We start from the raw sequence: 11,032 nt of genomic DNA, 5'->3' as shown, positions 1-11,032 counted from the left end.
AGCCTGCAGTTTCCACCCCTCCCTGCCACTACAAACAGGGCTTCAGGAAAGCGTGCCAGGGGCTTGGGGCGCTGAGACCATAACATGCCTCCATGGCGGCTTCGTGTTGGCTCTGGAGCTGGTCAGTCGCCTGCCTGCCTGCGTCCCCCTGCAGCGCTTTCCTGTCGTGTGTTGGCTGACTGGTCCCCTAGTGCACATATGCCCACTTACACTGTGTTCTTCTCTAATTAGCTGCTCTTGTCTACACAGGCGCACAGGCTTTGTTAAAACATTGCTATGCCTTTCCTGGCATGTTTCCGTCTTGTAAAAAATGAATACGATAAGGCGGATTCATTTATCCTGGCCTTTTGAGTTGCAGACTGGACTAATAAAGAGGATGCTCATGGCTCTTTTTACACCAAACAAGCAATAATAATCTCTAGGGCAGAGGACACGGGTTACCTTGGTAACCTGAAGGTGGAGAAATGCCTTACCTCATTTGTGTTGGTTTTCGATGAGTCATTTATTTAATCTATGAGATGCGAAACCAACGGTGCTTTTCCACTAGTCATTTTTTATTACTCTCTAACCAAATCAACTGTTATCTTTTTTTTCTTTGTTAATTCTTCTTCCTGTAATAGAGGAAGAGAGAGAGAGGGAGAGGATAAGAGTGGCTCTACTTTAGAGTTTGATCATTAATTATTAGTCTCTGGTTCCTCTGAGGAGAGAAGCTGATGACAGCTAATTAAGGATGAAGTGATGTATATTCTCTCTCTCCCTCTCTCTGTGTCTCTACCCCCTCCTTCCTCTCTGTCACTCTCCCTCCCTGCCCACCTGCCAAATCATATGCTGGAGCTATAGACAGTAAATATCTAGAATAAATATGGGGACAACGGTATCACACATTGTGTTTACCTCATGCCTCAGTGATCTTTCAGCGTAGTGGTACTCATCCTAAATATGGAGGATTCCTCTTTGGGTGGGTTAACTACTTCACAGAATATTGAGGTATTTCAAAGGATAAGACTGGCAATGTTCCATATATTTCTTTTCAACAAAAACAACAATCCATTAGTTGGCTGGCTCTGAATACTTTCTGACTTCCCTATCATGTCTGTCTCTTTCAGCCCATTCATTCCTGCTGGAGACGTAAATGTATTTTTTAAGATTTCTCAATCAGGAGGGAGTAATGCATTTGTTTTGGGCAATTTTCAGTTGTGTATTAATACACATTTGATGCTCTAGTGCAGTGCAACATGCAACATTGATATGTTGTTTATCATTTTTGGACAATAATGGAGAATATTGTAAGCCTTGATCTTTAAAGGCGGGAATTTTTGACCACGAAGTTTTGATGAGCAGGTCCCCATTGTTTTTGTATCTTGTGCTGTATTCACATGTATGAGCATGAGGGTGACGTGACCAAAATTCCTGCTGGCTGCAGAGAGTAATACAAATTTGTGGGGCATGTAAGCTACACTATTTCACTTAGTGGAGGTATAATGCACCTTAAAAAAAAACCCCATAGTAATGCACCACCAAAAGTTGGGGAAAAAGAAGAATGTTAGCTGATTTATTGGGACAATATGGAATACTAAAAATAGCTTGAGGGACTTTTGAGGCCGATACCAATATTGATAAGTTTTAACAATTAGTCATATATCTCATTTATTATCTTACTATAAACAGAAATCATAAATAAACACATTACATGAGCGGCATTATTTACAGTGGAAGAATATCCTCAAAAATTTTGTCCAGAAATTTCTTACAATAACTGCGATACTGATATCTAAACTAATAAAATATTGACTGACATATTGATGCATCAGATCTGCATAAACACTGAGATTTGAGATTTGAACATTGCGTCTGTTGTGTCGATTCACCTCCAACCACATCCACAGAGAAGTGACTGGCGGATAGATCATCGTGTCACTCCTGCTTTTTCTTCCTCTGCCCTCAAACAGTGATGATGATGTCTTTATGACACGTCCCCCAGCAAGAGGAGGGGAGGAGAAAAAGAGGGAGCCAAAGAGAGGGAGGTTAGGAAAGAGAGAGGTGGTATGAGGTGGTATTTCAAAGGTTTGTGTATGGAAAATTGTGGCACATTGACCACAGTTGGACCACGGCTACGGCAAGACTGGCTGGACAAACGGAACATGAACTGGAAACCAAATTCTAATTTGCAGAATAAGAAAAAGAAAACATATTCAAATTCAACTAGAATAAATTTCGAGATTCATCCAAAAAACTAAATGATGAGGCAGGTTATTATTTTGTTTTAGTTTTTCCCCCTGATTTCTCTTCTTTCAATCCCCCTCTTGTCCCACCATGCCCACCTCGCTGAAACCTTTCACTTGAATTTGTGGTGACTCCAGCAATAGCAACACCAGTGGAGGAAATCATTTGTGCCTCGAGGTGAGTCATTACAGAAGCAGAGTGTGAGATTGCAGTGACAAAACTCTGTCTCTGGCCTCACGACCAGCCAGAGACCAGCACGCCTCTCCACAGTCATTACTTTGTACCTCCTCTCCTCCTGAAATTTTATTTTCATCATATCCTCTTTCCTCATATCAGCACATTATTTTTATTTCATCATCATCAATTCAGACTCTGATTTAAAATATTTCCAGTAGTTTGTACTTAGATTATGTTCAGTTTCTTGGCACAATTTTTCTCTTATGCTTGAAAGTATCCAAAAGAGCTCTTCATTTCTCATAACAAAAAAGATAATATTAGAAATACAAAAGCAAACAATAACTAATTCTGAAATCTCAAAAGGTACAAACAATAATCCAAAATTCCTCAAAATAAAAATAAATGATTAAATCTCCCAAACTGACTGATATGTTTTTAAATACACAGACAACCACTAAACCAGATTTATTAATAATTTTAATGTCTGTACAGGAGAAAAACAGGCCAAAAATATATAATCACATAAGAAGCAGTTATTTTCTTTTTAAATACTGACTTATGCAAATGTACCTATCATATATGAAGTCAATAATTTGTTAACATAAGTGTATTGTATATGGAACATTGTTCGGATGTATTGTGTTGATTTGATCATATAAGATTATTCTGTATATTTGTATTGTGATGTTTAAGCCAGCTGTGTTTTTAAGAAGAAGTCAACAAAGTTGTCAATATTACTTTGAGGTTTTTACTTTGTGGACATTTTCGCAACAATATTCAGAACAAGGTTACAAAGCAAGACTTGTCCCCTTGTATTTGCAGGCTGTTTTAGCCCTCGCTGGCCAGAAGGTGTCAGCTCTGTGTTGGGTGGCGGTCCGCAGCTACACACACAATACACGTGCACACACACGTACAAAGCCAGGCGCTACGGCCCACTGATGTCCAGCTGCTCCTGTCAACACTCAGCTACAGCGTGTAATTCACCCTCACACACAACGGCAGCTGAGACCTGAGAGGAGCCCCCCAACACACACACAAACACACACACACACACATAAAAAAAGTCTGAAGGAATAGAAGGAAAGAAGAGGTGGAAAAGAGATAAACTGGCAAAAAAATAATAAAAGTGGACCGAGGGGAAGTCAGAGAGCTGGACATGGAGAGGGAGAGTTGTGGGTGACAGACGCACTGAGAGCCAGACAGACAAAGAGAAGGAGGACACTGTGTTTAAGTGGACTAATCAAGGGACCACCCCTTCAAAGGGGCCACTGGTGTGTGTGTGTGTGTGTGTGTGTGTGTGTGTGTGTGTGTGTGTTTGGGCGGGGAGGCTGGGTGGGTTGCGCATGGACAGACTGAGTCCAAGTTCCCCTGCAATTATCAACTTACCCATCCTGCCCTCCCTCCTCTCCCCCCTCCCCTCCTCCCCTCCTCCCCCTTCATCCCCTGAGAGACCCAAGCTGCTGTACCCATCAACAACTCATTCAGGCCTTAACAAAGCAGCACCACGCCCACCCACACACACTTAACACACACCCACACACACACACACATACACATTTTATGGATTGTGCAGCCAGTAGATGCTGACTTTTAGATTCATCCCTACACGAGAATCCTCTGAAAAATTAACAATGTAATCTGTGGCTCTGGTTCTTTAGTTTTTGGTGTCACTTTGTTGTCATTTGTTATTGATTGTAAACTGTACACATATACGTCAAAGTTGAAATCATGTGCATGAAAGTCCTTTTTGTGTTTAAAGAAATGTAACAGTTTTTATTCATGCTTAGAAATCATGAATAAAAATCCAACATGTAAAACCGTCAGATGATTTATGGATAACAGTTTTTGTCATTATTGCTGTGGTTTTTCATTGCTTTTCATGTCAATAAAGATTTCACTTTTGCAGTATTTTTGTTATTTTTCTCTGATTCCCAAATCAAAGTCATTCAAAAAAACAAATTCCGAAATAGTGAACACATTTTTATGTAAATGTAAAGGTTGTAAAGGTCAGAGATCTGCTAAGGGAACAAGCTGTTTTAATAGACTCTTACCCCCGTAACAGAAGCTTTTTATGTGGCAATCACGCAGTATCCTGCCTTCTTTTACAGTGAAACTCTGGTAGTATGAAGCACATTGGAAACTCACTATGTGTGTGTGCGTGTGTGACGTAAATGGCTGGCGTGTGCCGCTCAACACTCTGAACATGGCCTGAGGCCATCATCTCACCTGCGGCACCCTTTAATGTCGAGTGCTTGCTATATGTGTGTGTGGACAATATATGCATTTATGCCTGTGTGTGTGTTTATTTGTTCTCTAAGCCTTCAGTAATAAGGTTGGCCATGGTGCATCAGCGATAAGGCATTAGGCTGTTGACCTCTGACCTCTACCTCTGTTGAATACGGAAAACCGGTCACTAACACCCAGGAGAGGGCATGTTTAAGAGGCGCAAACTGCTTAATGAAAACAGTTTGTGTGTGTGTGTGTGTGTGTGTGTGTGTGTGTGTGTGTGTGCGTGCGCGTGGTAATTGAGCCTGCATTATAAAGCAGCTGCATTTAAAGTGTTGTCTTGCATTCTGAATTAGCTTTAATAACTGCGGTGTTTGAATGTGATTAAATCAAGTTTTGTTTTTTTTAACAAAAATGTCAGCTGTTACTGTTTTGTTGCCACTTGACAGCAGTTGTACCTCAACACAGAACATCATTTGCTGTTTGTTGTTACTCCAGATCTGTGGCTCTATTACAAGACCCTTTTAAGACAAAGAAACAGAAGTTATTGTTGATTATTTTACATTGTGGATTTCACAGAAAAAAGACCCCTTTTGATGTTGACTCTGTACAAACCTTACAGGATCGTTGCAGATTGAACTGTAATGTTTGGCACAAGATAGGCAATAAAATGAAGTTATGTAGCCCATGCATGAGCATGCGAGATGGATCTGCAATTAACAAGAGAGAATCATTATGATCTGGGTGGAATTACTGCTCACAAAATGCTTTGTGAAAAAGGCCACTGTCTTCTTATATCATACCTGGTGCAAAGAAGAATACTTCTCTACTTTTGGCATTCGACAACAATTTTAACAATTTTTAGATAAGTAATTATGTTTGTGTAGCACATTAATTTCCCTTCCAGAGTCTAATATACACAGAGAGTCCTGTAAAACAATAACCAAATCTTCTGCTGCTTCAGTGTTTTTTTTCTAATCTCTTGTGACTGATTTGAATACTATACCAAAATGTGTCATCATAATCACAAGTAAAATGTGAAAAAGACTAAAAATGTGTCAAAGGTTAAGTAACTTGTTGTTGAAATTTTGGATAAATAAAGTAATTTTCATGTCAGCGCTGAAGGTGTCAGTGTGCCTCATCTGAAGTGCTTGTTGGATTTTGCAATCAGGTGTGTTGCATCTGAAAATTTTAAATTTCCCAAACTGACACAGACAGGCCGTGATTGAACAGGTCTGCAGAGGTTAGAGAGTTGGCAGGATTTGAACTTCTCTCTCTTTTTTCATTCGTCACTCAACTACATCTGTACGGCTAGACTGTTATAAGCATACCTCGACCTTCAGAGCGTATGGCTCGTATTTTTCTTTGCTTTGTTGTAACATTTCACTCTCAAAAAATCTTTTAGGAGGAACAAAGTTCTATCTTATCTTCTCTTAATTTATCTTTATCTTATCTTGTCAATAAGGGCTTCTGCATTGCTTCATTTTTTGTGTGTGTCTTGGAGAGTTGTGTGTGTCAAGTAGTTAACCAGGTTTGTCCGGGACACTGAAGACATTCTCCAGCCTCTCCTCCACTCCATTAGGCTGTAAGTGGAGGCGGAAGTGTATCAGATGTGTGTATGTATGTGTGTGTGTGTTTCTGGTGCGTGGGGTGTCACTTCGGCTGTATTGGGGTCAGGTTGGGAAATATAGAAGCTTCCAGGCACTCAGCACGTAATTGAAAATCTATTTCGCTCAAAGTGAGGAGTGGGAACGAAAGAGTGGAGAACAAATGAAAGAAGGAAGGCGGCGGTGGGGTGCAGGTGGGGGGGGCAGAGGGGAGACAGGTGACCAAAAGATAATGGTGAGGGGGAGGAGGAGCGAGTATAGGGAGGAAGTAACAGAGAATAAAGGAGATATTATTTGAAAATGTGGAGGGTGAGACAGTGGAGGAGGTGATGGAGGCGAGGGAAGGACAAAACCAATGGTGGAGTGTGAAGAGGCTTCACTGCTGTCTTAAGTGGATAGAAAGCAAAAGAGACGGCTGAGAACAGTTGATTTTTCTGTCCTAGTAAAGACTTCCTCCTTATATCATCCAGTCTGATCGGTCACGGTGTGCCTCTGCATGTGTGTTTCTTTTACTGTGATCTCTTCTTGTAACACTGACTAGCTATGGTTTTATTGGAAATAAATCTGTATACATGCATTTATACATATCACATATATTCATATGATAGTACAGAGTACTTAAATATATACATTAGAGAAGTATTGTTTGTGGTGTGCTGGTTAACTTACCTGGTAGAGCATGCGCACCATATACAAAGGCTAAGAATCCAACCCACTGCTATTATTGCTATTAATAGTGGTTTATAAATAATAAAACGTAATGCTTATCATTGTTGTCACTGTTGTCATCTATTTTTGAGTTGTTTTGCTAATCTCACAGATATTGCATTGATTAAATTTAATTTCACTGTTGTTATAATATCATATTGTCTGTGATCCCTTTCAAATTGATTGACAGTTGTTTTAAATACAAAAAGACAAGAGACAACAGCAAATAATTTTTTTTCTGACACTGTTGCCGGTTCTGACATGTTTGCAATTACAGCAGGAAAGAGGGGAGTGAAAAGTTTTATGCAGCAGAGATTATAGCTAAAAAAAATTTATTTAATTACTTTAAATGAGTGTTGGTGGATTTTTTGGATGTGAACTAAACCAACTTACAAAGCTATAAGTACGTGTACTCTTGAGAGGTGCTGTATCCTAAAAAATCTATTGTTGTTGAAATCACAAAGGTTTCAATCTCTAAAATCAAGTCCTGTAGTGGAGAAAATGAGATTGCATTGAGTTACAAAGCTAGTGGAGAAGCTAGCCTAGCTCTCAATACCTCAAATTGTATATCTCTTCTCACTAGTACTCTGCTGATGCCTTCATGCCAATGTTTTTTGCTGCAGCATCCTTCCTCCGTCACCCAGACTTCCTGCTTATGACTTGGAGATTTTGGAATTGCTGACTTAACCAAGATTTCATGAGCATGTGTGTTCATTGGGGAGATCAATTCTCAAAATCCTTGTTGCTGCTCGGATTCTTTGAGGAATCCCTTAAAAAGGCCAGCTCCTTTGCCTCCAAATCTAACTGTAAAATGTGTTTCTAACTGAACTCTTAAAGCGCTGAAACTGCCAGACGGTGTAAACATAGAGATGTGCACTTAACATGCATATTACAAGTCACTGTATTGACTTTGCACTCAGGTTTTTACAGTGTTGTTTACTAAAAACAGTTGCAGCATTTTACTGCTTTGTGGCTTGAGCTGTTGACCATCTCAAGGGTCTGTGTTTATTTCTTCCCGTGAGAGCTTTATGTTGTAAATGTTTTTTTGGTGCAAATGACTTTGAAGAAAAGCTTGTGTTTTTATTTTAAATGATCAATGGAGCAGCTGTGAAATTGCCACTGCTTTCACACCTACAATAAAAGGCACCTGCATTTCTTGTGAATGGATTCTGAATAAAAAGACCAAAAGATTATTGTTAATTGATGATTAAATAACTTTGATCTGAGTCATGGGTTACATTGTAATTTCAGTGTCTTAAAAACAAATAAACTTGCATAAATCTGGATTGTTTCTCACTTATGTTTTTCTGGTCTGGACGATATCTATATTTCTGTACTTGTGATGATGACTGAAATTACTAATAATTGATCCTGCACTTGAGACCCTTAAGTCAACCATAGTCATGCTTAATGTAAACACAACACTCAAGTCATTCTTCAAGAAGAAGTACAACAGCATGTGCAAAATTAAAAAAATGCTTTGGTGAAAAATGTATTATCAGACCAGAGTTTTGGTCATTCCAAAAAACAAAAATTGTACTTGTAATTAGTGGAGCAGCAACAACAACTAGCAAGCCAACCATAGAAATGTGTCTGTGAACACACACGCACAGAAACACTGACACTATAGTGCATTTCACCTAATTAAACCCACGAATACTGAGTCTGTGTAAATGAAAGAAAAGAATCTGAAGAGGCAAAACAGTGAGAGCAGATTCTATTGTTCACTGCTGTGAAGAGCTAAACATCAGAGTGCACGTATGAGTCACTGACAACAGAAGCAAAGTCTTTCTGTATTCAAAGAATGAATGGTTAGATATTAATGTAATGTGATTTTGTGTTTTTTGGTCCCTTCGTTGTTCATGTGAGTACCAGCTGGAGGTAGGAGGCCTGAAGACATACTTTTTTTACTGGGATAAAAAAGAACACAAAGCTTCAGGGAGGAGAGTAAATAGTGACCGGAAGATGAAGCAGCTTTGACACATTGACAGAACGAATGGCAGTAGGCAGTAGAAAGTCGTTGATGTAGACAGCAAAGCAATTAGAGAATGACAATTGTGCCAAAAAAGAAATAACTTTTATATGCTGAGTACATTAAAAGCCAGCATCCAAAAATGTTTTGGATGTGATAAATGAATGCACATTTTGGAACTGATCTGTATCTGTCTGAAATATTGATCTAAATGTCGACGGCTGTACTATAAGTCAGCTTCATAGGGATGGATGCTTCTGTAACACATGAGTGATGTTTTGATTAAATTGTTAATTGATAATCATGGACGGATGTGACATTTTGATGTGTTTTAGGATGGTGAGCAACTCATTGGAAAGTGGATCAACGTTATAAAGCTCTGCCACATATTCTTAGAAATTATTTCCTTAAGTGTTAAAAAAGTCACAGATATTTCACATTATACCATACACAAAGTGACAAAAAACATCGGCATTATGTTTAATATCCATACAATTATTTCTATGTTTAAATAAATAACAATCAATATGTAGACTACATTTATGTATTTGAAAGTTTAGTCATTCTTTAAACTGTTTATCTAATGGTTTATTTAAACATTTTGTGAAAATGCTACAATATGCAGAGGACAAAAATAGCACTACAAAGAGCTAGATTTAGCTCATCGGTCCACATGTGTCAGTGTGTCTGTCTGTGTGTGAGAGACAGATAGTGAAGAAGGGATTGTGTGATTGTGTGTGTGAGTGTGTGTGTGCCTGAGGCCTCTTCATCTCATCAGCAGAAATCTATTCTGCTCAGACTCATCCAATAAGGTGGGTAATGATACTCCACTCTAATATTGGGAGCGTCCAAATTGAACACATTTAAACTTTAATGCAAGTCAAGTCCTGGGGAGAATGTAATCTGCCCCACTTAATGTGTGTGTGTTTTAGGGTTTGTGTGTGTGAGCCCACGTGCATCTGTGTCTATGTAATGTTAAAGCACTTAGATTTTTTTTTTCTGTTGCTCCACTAATGAATTTAAATATTCGAATTACTTTTAAGGAGAAGGTGAGAGGTGAGACGAGAATGTGTGTAAAGTGCTGCGTAGAGGTTGTTTTAGCAGTTGAAGCAACAGTGTTTCTATGTTTAGAAGCTCCAGCTGAGACAAGCTCTGCGATGAGAATTACACATTGCACAACCTCGCTCCCCTAATCCTCAGCCAAGAGAAAGTTCTTGATTTTTTCCCGTGAATGTATAGACTTTGGAAGTTTGTTTCTTTTTATATTTTTTTATCTGTTCTTCTTCAACTTACTTTAGTAGACCTTGATAGCTACATTATTCTTGTTACATTAAACACAATTGTATAATGAAAAATTCAAAAAAATAATTACCAAATGTAACTTTGCTTCTGTTAGCAAGCTATCATGCTAAACTGTACACCTCATACAAAAATATTAAAAGTTTCATAAGTTCATGAACATTTATTTTGTAATAACTGCTTTATTATTAGCTTAAATAAAAGTTGATTTTTTATTAACTGGTACTAACTTTTACTAACTGGTTATCTACTTAACTTTTGTTAAAGTATACAGTTGCAGTTTCATGATAAAAACAAAAACAAATCCAACAAAATTTCACTTTTTAGCCATGTTTTGTGCTCTAACTAACTTGCTAACACGCTAAACTAAGATGGTGAGTGAACACCTGCTTAAAGAAAAATTCTGGAAAATACCTTTATTTGCTTTCTTGCCAAGAGTTCAATGCAAAGATTCATATCACACAAGCTACTGCCAGCAGTGAGATAACTTAGCTTAGCACAAAAATTGGAAACAGCTGTCTTTGTCCAAAGGTACAACATCTGCCTACCAGCGCTTCTAAAGCTCAGCTATTAAGACTTTGTATTTTGTAACTAATCTTTTAACATTTGCATTTCAGCATTGTCATTCTGAACATTTTAGCCAAGCTGTAGACTGTTAGTCTTGTTTTGACCTTACAAAAAATGATGAACATAACATGTATTCTTGTGTACAGAGAAAAATCAAACATTGAAATGGTTGTTAATCCTTTATTGTGCTGTGTTTAAGTCAACTGACTTTGTCTCAAAAGTCTGGAAAACAGGAAATATGGTGACTAGGTGA

This window comes from Micropterus dolomieu, linkage group LG04, assembly GCF_021292245.1.
Source record: "Micropterus dolomieu isolate WLL.071019.BEF.003 ecotype Adirondacks linkage group LG04, ASM2129224v1, whole genome shotgun sequence".
NCBI lineage: Eukaryota > Metazoa > Chordata > Actinopteri > Centrarchiformes > Centrarchidae > Micropterus > Micropterus dolomieu.
This window is presented reverse-complemented; position numbering follows the sequence as displayed.